Source organism: Papio anubis, chromosome 8 (assembly GCF_008728515.1).
Source record: "Papio anubis isolate 15944 chromosome 8, Panubis1.0, whole genome shotgun sequence".
Taxonomy (NCBI): domain Eukaryota; kingdom Metazoa; phylum Chordata; class Mammalia; order Primates; family Cercopithecidae; genus Papio; species Papio anubis.
The window spans coordinates 140,239,506-140,251,751 of record NC_044983.1 but is presented as its reverse complement, the minus strand read 5'-3'; the positions used below and the strand labels follow the sequence as shown (position 1 = coordinate 140,251,751).

The 12,246-nt window shown below is 38.9% G+C and overlaps 1 long non-coding RNA gene across 1 annotated transcript; it reads right to left on the bottom strand.

The window, feature by feature from the left end:
- Positions 1–2,319: 2,319 nt before the first annotated feature.
- On the bottom strand, positions 2,320–8,260 carry LOC116276428. Its single transcript, XR_004185996.1, has 3 exons — positions 8,246–8,260; positions 7,688–7,769; positions 2,320–3,119 (listed from the first exon to the last, which is right to left on the bottom strand). It is a non-coding gene; the product is annotated as an uncharacterized LOC116276428 (long non-coding RNA).
- Positions 8,261–12,246: the final 3,986 nt, after the last annotated feature.

The following is a 12,246-nucleotide window of genomic DNA, read 5'->3' as shown; positions in this document are numbered from 1 at the left end:
AAAGGTATTTAAATAGGAAGAAAGGAAGTCAAATTATCTTTATTTGCAGATTACATGATCCTGTGTCTAGAAAACCCCATCATCTTAGCCCAATAGCTTCTTAAGCTGATAAACCACTTAAGCAAAGTCTCAGGATACAAAATCAACGTGCAAAAGTCGTTAGCATTCCTATACACCAACAACATGCAAGCAGAGAGCCAAATCATGAATGAACTTCATTCACAATTGCTCAAAGAGAATCAAATACCTAGGAATACAGTTAACAAGAGAAATGAAGGACCTCTTCAAGGAGGACTACAAACCACTGCTCAGAGAAATCAGAGAGGACACAAACAAATGGAGAAACAGTTATGCTCACGGATAGGAAGAATTAATTCATGAAAACGGCCGTACTGCCCAAAGTAATTTGTAAAAGAATTCAGTGCTATTCCCATTAAACTACCATTGATATTCTTCAGAGAATTAGAAGAAATTATTTTAAAATTCTTATGGAACTAAAAAAGAGCCCAAATAGCCAAAACAACTCTAAGCAAAAAGAACAAAGCTGGAGGCATCACACTACTCAACTTCAAACTATACTATAAGGCTACAGTAACCAAAACACCATGGTACTGGTACAAAAACAGACACATAGACCAATGGAACAGAATAGAGAACTCAGAAATAAGATCATACACATTCAACCATCTGATGACAAACCTGACAAACACAAGCAATGGGGAAAGGATCCCTTATTTAATAAATCGTGTTGGGAAAACTGGCTAGCCGTATGCAGAAAACTGAAACTGTACATCTTCCTTACACCTTATACAAAAATTAACTCAAGATGGATTAAAGACTTAAACATAAGACCTAAAACCATTAAAACCCTAGAAGAAAACCTAGTCAATACCATTTAGGACATAGGCATGGGCAAAGACTTCATGACTAAAACACCAAAAGCAATGGTAACAAAAGCCAAAATTGACAAATGGGATCCAGTTAAACTAAAGAGCTTCTGGACAGCAAAATAAACTCATCAGAGTGAAAGGCAACCTACAGAATGGGAGAAAATTTTTGCAATCTATCCATCTGACAAAGGGTTAACATCCAGAATCTACAAGAACTTAAATTTACAAGAAAAAAACAACCCCATCAAAAAAGGGGCGAAGGAAATGAACAGGCACTTCTCAGAAAAAGACATTTATGCAGCCAACAAACATATGAAAAAAGAAAGAAAAAAAAACCTCATCATCACTGGTCATTAGAGAAATGCATATCAAAACCACAATGAGATACCATCTCACACCAGTTAGAATAGTGATTATTAAAAAGTCAGGAAACAGCAGATGCTGGAGAAGATGTAGAAAATAAGAATGCTTTTACACTGTTAGTGGGAGTTTAAATTAGTTCAAATATTGTGGAAGACAGTGTGGCAATTCCTAAAGGATCTAGAACCAGAAATACCATGACTCAGCAATCCCATTACTTGGTATATACTCAAAGGAGTATAAATCATTCTACTATAAAAAATCATGCATACATATGTTTATTTCAGCATTGTTCACAATAGCAAAGACTTGGAACCAACCCAAATGCCCATCAATAATAGACTGGATTTAGAAAATGTGGCAAATATACACCATGGAATACTATGCAGCCATAAAAATTGATGAGTTTATGTCCTTTCCAGGGACATAGATGAAGCTGGAAACCATCATTCTCAGCAAACTAACACAAGAAAAGAAAACCAGACTAGGCGCAGTGGCTCATGCCTGTAATCCCAGAACTTTGAGAGGCTGAAGCGGGCAGATCCCCTGAGGTCAGGAGTTTGAGACCAGCCTGACCAACATGGAGAAACTCTGTCTCTACTAAAAATACAGAAAATTAGCCAGGTGTGGTGGCACATGCCTGTAATCCCAGCTATTTGGGAGGCTGAGGCAGGAGGATAGCTTGAACCTGGGAGGCAGAGGTTGCAATGAGCTGAGATTGTGCCATTGCACTCCAGCATGGGCAATAAGAGTGAAACTCCATCAAAAAAAAAAAAAAAGGAAACAAAAAGAAAACCAAAAACCACATGTTCTCACTCATAAGTGGGAGTTGAACAATGAGACCACATGGGTATATACATGTTCTCCTCCCACAAGGAGGATAACATCACACACCGGGGCCTGTCTGGGGCTGGGGGGCTGGGGGAGGAGTAGCATTAGGAGAAACACTTAATGTAGATGACGGGTTGATGGGTGCAGCAAACCACCATGGCTTGTCTATATCTAGGTAACAAACCTGCACATCCTGCCCCTGTATCCCAGAACTTAAAGTATAATAAAAATTCACATAAATGCATAAAGTCTAGTGTAACTAATATATTATAATGAAATGTCAACTATAATCCCAGCTCAAAGAGAATACCATAGAATTATGAAGGGCTTTCCACAAATCTCTAAATTTATGTCCTAAGATTACATTTGTATTTCTTCTTGAATAATTTGCTTATTTTAGCTATGATTTAGTGATAGTAAGATGGTAGTTATGAGGAGAAAATTCTCCTAACACTCCACTGAGAAAATTCTGCCTCATTTCACCACACACCTGAGTCTTAAGCAGTCACTTCTAATGCAGCTGAATAACAGATCCTCACCCAGCTGAGTCTATGAATTGAATCCATGTATGTGAGATAAGGTCCCCAAGGAGTGGTAATAAGCTGGGAATGCCATCAGCTCATCTTCCTTCAGTTCTATATTGTCATTGTCCCCTGTAGAAGCAGGACAGCAAGCTGAGAATGCCATCAGCTCATCTTCCTTCAGGCTTATATTTGTCATTGTCACTTGTAGAAACAGGACAGCCCTGGCATTGGGATTGTTAGAAACAGAGAGTTATCAAAGGGAAAATTGAACTTCCCTAATTTTTGGAAAACAGCAGATTGGAAACAGATGGGCTCCAACCTTTTCCATGTGTGAGGTCATTGTCCCAGGTAGCCTTGCTCAGGACCACATTTCTTGTCAGCAAAACAGAAGTTAAATGATATTTCTAACTTCCAAGAGAAGAGAACATAATGTCAGATTTTCTCATGGATTCCCACAAGTTCAAGAAAGTTTCATGGCCTTCATTTATTTCTTCTTCAGTGGTCTCAGGGTCACCTAGAAATATAAGCTACTTTGTTGGAATTTGGAAGATACCTCATGCTCCAAAATTACTTAAAAGATGTGCTTTTTCTCCCTGGGAAAAGAGCCCCAAGTCAAGGCATCTGATGTGGGAAGCAGAATGCAGGCTGCTTTTCACCTCTCACATAGTAGGCCTGGTATATTTATCAAGGGCAGAAAAAAAACACCTCCATTGCAGGCAGCACTGATGACTGAGATGCACACTGTCCTTCTTTATATACCTTATTTTGACATAAATTTCCAGGAACCTGTGTTTGCCATCCCATCCCTTTTTGTCCTCTACTGTCTCTAGTCATGGGATATTTTATTTCACAAACTAGAACATCTACTTCTTGGCAACAGAGACACTTTTTGCTTTGTGACACCCACCAACCAAACCTGAATTCTAACTTAAACGTTAACCTTAATCCTGATTATAACTGCCACGTTTATGATACTTTTAATAAAAAAAAAAACTTGATGTTATAATGGTAGCTTTTCTTCCCACAAACCTATATATCTTAGCATAGAGCGCCAGCTCAGCCTGTTTGGGTTTGGCGTGGTGTGTTCCCATGCTTTGTCTTTGATTCTATAACAGACAAGTCTTCCAGTTGGCCTCCTTTAGGACACCCTCACCCTCAGACTTCTACTCTCTGCAAATACAATTCTGCCTGAACTCTCTGACTGGATCCATTCCATCATTAGCTGCCATAAGTACAACCTCAATACTCAATCTTTGTTGTTTCTCAGCTCTTTATTTGTTCATTTAATTGCCTTATTTGAAGTTTCTCTATTTATTCTTTTTAAACTTTCCTTGGCCAGTGCTCACAGAAAAAAAAAAAACAAACAAACAAACAAACAAACAAACAAAAAAAACTGTTGAGTAAGAATCCTACACCTAGCAAAGCTATGTATCAAACATTGAGGATTGCTTGAGTTCAGGAGTTCAAGACAGACCTGGGCTACATACTGAGACCTCATCTCTGCTAAAAATAAAAAATATATATTAGCCAGGCATGGTGGTGTGCACCTATAGTCTCTCAGCTACTTGGGAGGCTGAGGTGAGAGAATTGCTTGAGCTCAGGAGATCTAGGCTACAATGAATTATGATTGCACTCCTGAACTCCAGCCTGAGTGAGAGTGAGGTCCTGTCTGAAACAAAACACCACCAGCACCACCAGCACCACCAACACAGAACCTTAGGGAATATAACAAAAATGTAGTTTTGGTCAATTGTTCCTATTTTAAATTTCTGATTTTTCTTTACATTCTAATGTAAAAAGAAATGACAGCACTGGTGAGACCTAGGCTGGAGGGGCCTGTCCTAGGCTCACATGTTACCTCTGGGTGATCCCTACAAAATCTCCAGAGACATCTGGGGTTAGGAATAAGCCAATGTCAGCATCTCAGAAAAGGGTTACACTTTAGACCTTCCTGAAGCAAGAGCCTGAAAGAGTTGGGATCTAGCAGGAGCACATCGTGCTCTCTTAAGCATTTCCCACCAAGTGACCTAGATGCAGGGCTGTCTCTAGGACGTGGGTGCTTGAGTACCAGAGTTCTAAGTTCTGTTGGGGTCTGTCACCAAGGAAGTAAGATCACTTTTTCAAAGTTTCATCCTCTCGGCCCCTTGCTTTCTTCCATAAAACCCATCCAAAGGCCCTGCTGGGCTACTGACTGCTCATTATCCCTGCATGTCAACTCTACCTGTCTCTCTCTCTCGATTTCTCTCATCTCTTTTACTTCCTCTGTCCAGTGTTTTCTCCCTCATTTTCTGCCTGTGTCTTTCTTTTTCTCTGTCCATATGTATTTCTCTCCCTGTCTTTCTACTGCATTCCTCAACTTCAGAAAGCAAGCTCCAGTGTTATGAGCTGCTCTATGCGGTGGCCTACACAACAGAGAATGAGGGAGTGCCCAGGCCCCAGAAGACACTCAGGCTGTCATCTACACTGAATCCGACCAGTACCCACATGAGTGTGCTTGGAAGCCAATCCTCCCACAGCCCAGCTTCAGCTGAGAACACAGCCTTGGCCTCATGGAGCCCCAGGTGTAGGCAGCCAGTGAAGCTGTGTCCAGATTCAGGTCCACATAAACCATGGGATAGTAGGGATTTGTTGTTAAAGGTGCTGAGTTTGGGGACAATGTTGTCTGAGAGAAGCAGATCACTATCTTCTTCTTCCAGGCCCCAGAGTCCTTCTTCCCTCTCCTTTTCTCTTCCCCAGGCTCCTTCTAGATCCAACAGTCTCTTTCTCGCATCCTCTGCCAAAGTCACTTCTGCCTGCATGTCTCCACCAGGAGTGGCATCTCCCCGACACACTGTTCCCAGACTTGTGCAGGGCTGGCCCTCTGTTGTCATCCTGGTCATGGCATAAATGTCACCTCAGTGAGGTATTTGGGTCCCTCGAATGCTATGGTCCCCCACCCTCCCTCCCAACATCCTACTTTATTTTAATTATAGCATTTACTCTTCTTTTACATGCACTTGCTTTAGTGTTTTTGTCCATATATCCTCAGACTGTGGGCTCCTTGAGTGGGGGAAAGGGCCACTCTGTCACTTCTCAGCACCACATGCTGGGCCCACCAGGGCCCTTGGCACAGGTTTAGTTCTGTGGCAGCGTTGCTGAGTGAATAGATGAAAAAATGTCTAACATCCTTGTCTGCTTCTGATCACCTCATAATGACATATTTATTTCTTTTAAGAAACACAATTATAGGCCGGGCGTGGTGGCTCAAGCCTGTAATCCCAGCACTTTGGGAGGCCGAGACAGGCGAATCACGAGGTCAGGAGATCGAGACCATCCTGGATAACATGGTGAAACCCCATCTCTACTAAAAAATACAGAAAACTAGCCGGGCGAGGTGGCGGGCGCCTGTAGTCCCAGCTACTCGGGAGGCTGAGGCAGGAGAATGGCGTAAACCCGGGAGGCGGAGCTTGCAGTGAGCTGAGATCTGGCCACTGCACTCCAGCCTGGACAACAGAGCCAGACTCCGTCTCAAAAAAAAAAAAAAAGAAACACAATTATAGTTGATAATAAAACATAAATGGCAAAATAATTATAATTTCTGACGTTTCCTGTTGAGTATTTGTGATAGCTTTTATAATGATCCCTATTAAGATTTTAAGTTTTATAATTTTTACATTTGATTTTTAATGAAAACCTGTTTTATTTAACTCTGAGTTGTGACAATAAATTTTATAGTCTATCTCCAAATTATTCTATAGTTTAGTAGTTTTACTCTTTTTATGAATGATTTTGACCCTGATCTTTATTTTGGAAAGAGGAATTCTACAAGTTCTCTACAAGGTCGGGCCAATCACATTTGTCATCCAGGATTTAGCATCTGATGTTCCAATTAACAGTTTTACAAGTTGATACGTCAAGTAACTCTGGGCCATACGTGCCCTAAATAATTCTAAATTATTTGATGAATATTTGATTCTCTTTAGTTTTTAAAAATTGTTCATTATAACTTGTTAGTTCATGTACAACTCTGAACTCATGCACTAGATTTAAATTCTGCAGTTGCTTACATATCTGGCTCATGGTAAAGGTGGATCTTTAGATGAAATAAACAATTTGGGAATTTATGACAGTTGGGAAAATAATTTCAGAACAAGAAGCAAGAAGGAGAAGTCAATGGTGGGGCAAAAGAAGAGAGGTCAGAATCATAAGGGGCAGGAGGGAGAGCTGCACACCAGGAGGCAACCGAAGGACAAGGAGGGGAAGGATTTACTAAAACATATGTCTAGTTTTTGTTGCTCTGATTGTAATTTTTTTCATCTTTAGCCATAGAATATTTTAGTGGAGCAATGTTTTATTTAGAATTGTATGTAGAGTCTTCTTCCTACCAACTAAAAATACTGTTCATTGGACCTGAGGAATCTTTGTTTTTCTAAAGTGCCTCTCAAAGGAACCATGTTTCTCTAGTCAACATTAATGAATGTGGCCATTAAAGGTTCAAATAATCCTTGATGAAGTAATGCTATTCAGAGAAATAACTGTAAGAATTGTAATTAAATTATATATGTACCAATAGTTTTATCCTAAAATGAAGAGTATTTAGAGTACAGTTTGTGTGTAATCCTGTGCACCTAATATCTCAGCCCTAATGCAATGGTTGGCCATATCTTAAAGCAGAAAAAAGCCTATGACCCTAGTGGGTATAATACCAGAGAAAACATGCTCTATGGATTAAAGATGTTTTCTAAAGATGAAAAAAGTGAAAGGAGAATGTAACCAGTTTCACAGTAACTGACAGCAACACTTATCCAAACTGATGCTGATCGACGGAAAACCACTAACCGTCCTCTCTGTGAGGTTGGCTCAAACAATAGGCACAAAGGTCCTATGCCTATGGTCTACCCTCAGATTTTTCTTATAAAAAAAAACTTTAGGCATTATAACACATAACAGTAACACAAGGATAGCACAATGGGATGAAGATGGCCTGATTCTACCAGGAATGTCAACAAAATGGGGTCTACAAAGTCTAGGTACCAAACTCAGAATAAATAGCTGCAGAACTCGATAGAAAGAGAACAGAGTTAAGCTCTTGTGCTGACTTACCACATCATCATGCACTTGACAAGTCAGGAAAAGCAAGGCAAAGGCGACCTTCATGGGCGGTGCACATAGTCAAGGCTGCCACCTATGGCAGGGGATAGTGCAGAATATATTTCAGTGGAATCTTCATGTCACCATGAAAATTAGCAGACCACCTGAGGTAAGTGCCCTATTCAAGTGTACCATTTTAAAATCTTTTATACCATATTTTTACTGTACCTTTTCTGTTTATATACACAAATGCTGACCATTGTGTTACAATTGCCTACAGCATTCAGCATGGTAACACGCTGACAGGTTTGTGGTTTAGGAGCAATAGGCTATACCATATAGTCTAGGTCTGCGATAGGCTATACCACCTAGGTTTGGGTAAGTACATTCTATGAAGTTAACACAACAATCATATTACACAATGGTGCATTTCTCAAGATATATCCCCATCATTAAAAATGCATGATTGTATAAAAAATAAAATGGATATTGAAAGAGTGAAATTGCTATCTATTGTTTCATAACATGTAACCCCAAAACTTTGTGGCATAAAATCACAATATTTATTACCTAATTGAGTTTCTGTAAATGAGAAATTCAAGAACAATTTATCATGGTGGTTGTGCCTCAGGACATCTCATGTGGTTACAGTCAGATTTCAACTGGGGCTGTCATCCAAGGCTTGACCGAAACTAGAAGATCCACTTTCAAGTTTGCTAACATTCATGGCCTGCAAGTTGGTGGGGTTTGTAATTGAGGCCTCAGGTTCTCTCCACGTAGATATTTTTGTAGGGCTGCTTGATTGTTCTCACCAAATAGCTGCTGGTTTCTTCCAGAGTGAGTGGCTTAGGAAAAAACAAAGCATAAGTGGCAAAATCTTTTATGACCTAGACTCAGAAGTCACACATGGTCACTTCCATCACATTCCATTCACCAGAAAGGACTTTTCAGCTTGATATACCTTCAAGAAGAAGAGAATTAGGGTCTATGAAAGGACTTCAATAAGTTTGTGAAAAAATGAAAGTAAAGCACAAAAATAAAATATATAAGCCTTATTTCTCAACATAAGCTTCATGAAGTTCAAGACACTTTTATAAGCAATAATACCAGCCTTTAGTCTATCCCTACAAAAAGTAAAGTCCTGGAAATTTATCCTTGTCAAGACAGCCTTTTTTATATTATTAACTGAAGAAAAATGGGTCTCCTTTAAAGGTTTTTTTTTTTTTTTTGAGACGGAGTCTCGCGCTGTGTCACCCAGGTTGGAGTGCAGTGGCGCGATCTCGGCTCACTGCAAGCTCCGCCTCCCAGGTTCAGGCCATTCTCCTGCCTCAGCCTCCGAGTAGCTGGGACTACAGGCGCCCGCCACCACGCCCGGCTAGTTTTTTGTATTTTTAGTAGAGACGGGGTTTCACCATGTTAGCCAGGATGGTCTCGCTCTCCTGACCTCGTGATCCGCCCGCCTCGGCCTCCCAAAGTGCTGGGATTACAGGCTTGAGCCACCGCGCCCGGCCTAAAGGTTTTTAAAATCAGAAAAGAAAAAGAAGTTAGTGGGAGCCAAATCAGGAATAAAAGGCGGATGCCTAATAATTTTCCATGGAAACCCTGGCAAAATTGTCTTTTTTTTTAAATGAGGGGAATGAAGAGGAACATCGTTATGGTGGAGAAGAATTCTCTGGTGAAATTTTCTGGAAATTTTCCTTCTAAAGATTTGGCTAACTTTCCCCAAATACTCTCATAATAGCATGTGTTATTGGGTTTTTTGGTTTTGGCCCTCTAGAAAGCCAACAAAGCAAAATTGAGCATCCCTAAGACTTCATACATATGAGCCTTGTTCCAGCACTTCAGTCACCCTTTTGTTGAGATTGGACCATTTTCACCTCCTGGTGGCTGCATTGCTTAACTGTGGTTTTGTCTGTAATTTCAATTTAACAGCTATGTTTGATTCTCCCTTAATAATTATATGAAAATGCTTCAGAATCCATTACACTTTATGCATAAATTTTGAGTTTTGAAAAGCTCTGGCCCTTGTCTCTGCTGCTGATCTAGAAACAAGAGTTTGAATCACTGATGGTGAAAATTTTTCAGAATTCTGTGTGTAAATTTAAATCCAACTGAGCGCTATAGAAGATGATTCTATTGTTTATACTGTATATCAATCTTAAAGCAGGCATGAACAAGATTACACTTTCTTTTCTTGGGTGAATTAATGTGTGAATTGTCTGCCACAATTTGCAGGTTTTATCTTCAACATCTTATCATCGCTTCAAAATGAGTGCCGATTCATTTGCAAACTTGTGAATGTTGGGGGCAATTGTCCTCACAAATTGCTAAGTAAAGAATCGCGATTTATTTATTCTTTCACCCAAAATCACATACATTTGATGATAACATTCTTTTGCTTAATTTTAGCAGGATTCATGTTGCTCTAATAGGACTTTTCAAAATTCAAGGTCTTAGTTTCCTTTATTATAATTCCCTGCACAGATCCTTCCTGTCTGTATATGTATGGCATAACAAGTTACAAGTACAAGTTTCTATTTTAGGTAAAGGCATTGAAAATCTATGCATGGTTTTTCAGGTAATTTTCCATGACTTTTGAAGATCCTCTTCCATACTTTTGAAGAGCTTCAAAGCAATTTTTAAAATATTATTTTTGGAACTATTACAAGAAAAATTATCTGGTGGAACTGAAATTTCAGTTTGACCAAGTTTGTGATAGGGTATAGCATCCAAATGGAAAATACCAGATGGGAGGTAAAATGGAATACAAAGTAGAATCTGTTAAATGATTGTGGAGGCATTCAGTAAAGACTCAGTATAAGGCATTTCAGAAAAGCACAAAAATCCAGGAAATAAAATAACAGGATTATAAAGCCATTTAAAGGAGAGATACTGGTAGAAAAATAAGAACACAGGAGAAGGAACTGGAATAATAGTAAATGTTATGTAAAATGCAAGGATAGTGAAGCCACTGTTACCTGGCTACAGAAGCATCATTGAGCCAGGCTCATTGTCATTGGTATCCCTGAAACCTGTTTCCCATTTCCAAAAAGAAATCCTGTCTTTAGAAGGCAGGGTTTTGCAGTGAGACGGCACCAAAACAAGATTACTCTTCGGACATAAGCATCACATTTGGGGACATTGTCTCCATCATCCCCTTCTGATGGAAACTGTCTAGGGTTTCAGGAAAACAAGCCCAGGGTCTGGACTGATTCACATTATGCAGGATAAGGTGTAATTATTTCATTATATAATATACGCAAGAGTAATAAAGTCTCCAGCAGAATGTAAAGTACTTTAATTATCCTGAAACCATCCCCCTGCCCAGTCCATGGATAAGTTGTCTTCCATGAAACTAGTCCCTGGTGTCAAAAAGACTGAGGACTGTTGCAATATAGAAAGAAAAATATAAAGAGAGAAAAACACAAAATCAATAACATCTTTAATAATATATGCACTGATGCTGTGCAGAATATACTAATTACATTCATTCATTTAAGTTATCAACCAATACCTACAAACCACATACAAATGCCTGGAATTGTTTTAGAACAGTGAATGAAAGAGCAAGAGAGAAAGATATCAAATTAAAAATATACACGTATGATTATCAAAGTGAGACCCCATCTCTATAAAAAAATTTACGATGCACATCAAGTCGTAATGAGTACTAAGAACAACAATGAAGAATGAGAGAAGAAACAGACAGATAAGTTAATTTATGTAGAATGATCAAGGAAGTTTTTCTGCAATTACAGTGGTTACCATCGCAGGTTTTAGAATCGGGCAGATGCCAGTTTTAATCCTGGCTCTGCATCTTATAGCTGGGTGTCCCATGGACAATTTATTCCATTTTCAAATCTCAGTTTTCTAATTTCTAATTTCTAAATGTTTATTATTGGGAATAAAAGCACATAAAAAAACAAATTATAAAGAATCAAGCACAGAAGTAGTGGGACTGGCCCATGTGGAATGAACATGCAAAAGTAGGACACTGCAGGCTGTCTAACTTATTACTTAGACCAATTCACAGAGATTAGAGATAAATATACATGGGAATTTAGCATGCACCATGGCATATAGGTTAGCCCATGGTAACTTCTAATTTAATATCTACATCTACCCTAAAGGAATATATAACATGTGGGCATTAAAAGCTGTGAGGACATGGGTTTCAAAGATTAGCCTGGAAAACCCGCACACAGTTAAAAGATTCAGTTTTATATTAAAATAGTTCTACATTTAGCATTTTTTAAAAGTTCGTTGAAGCATGTGCTCAAAATCACACATAATGCTTTCTCAACTAGCAACTAAAGTTACAGGAGACTTAACAATCAAATTTCTGCTAAAGAATGTAGTTATATTAAATAAAGCTATTCACAAAACCAAAGGAATAAGCACAATAGCTTCAACCTATGCAAAATTTCTTAAGCATTTCAACTAAAAATCATTTGTCTTTCAAATGCCAGAATCTATTTAGAAAAATTTTAACTAGAAAAAGTTGGAATTCTAAAAGTAAAAGTTCATAAAAGGCCAAAATTTTTCCACAGCTTTCAAGCAATGCATGTATA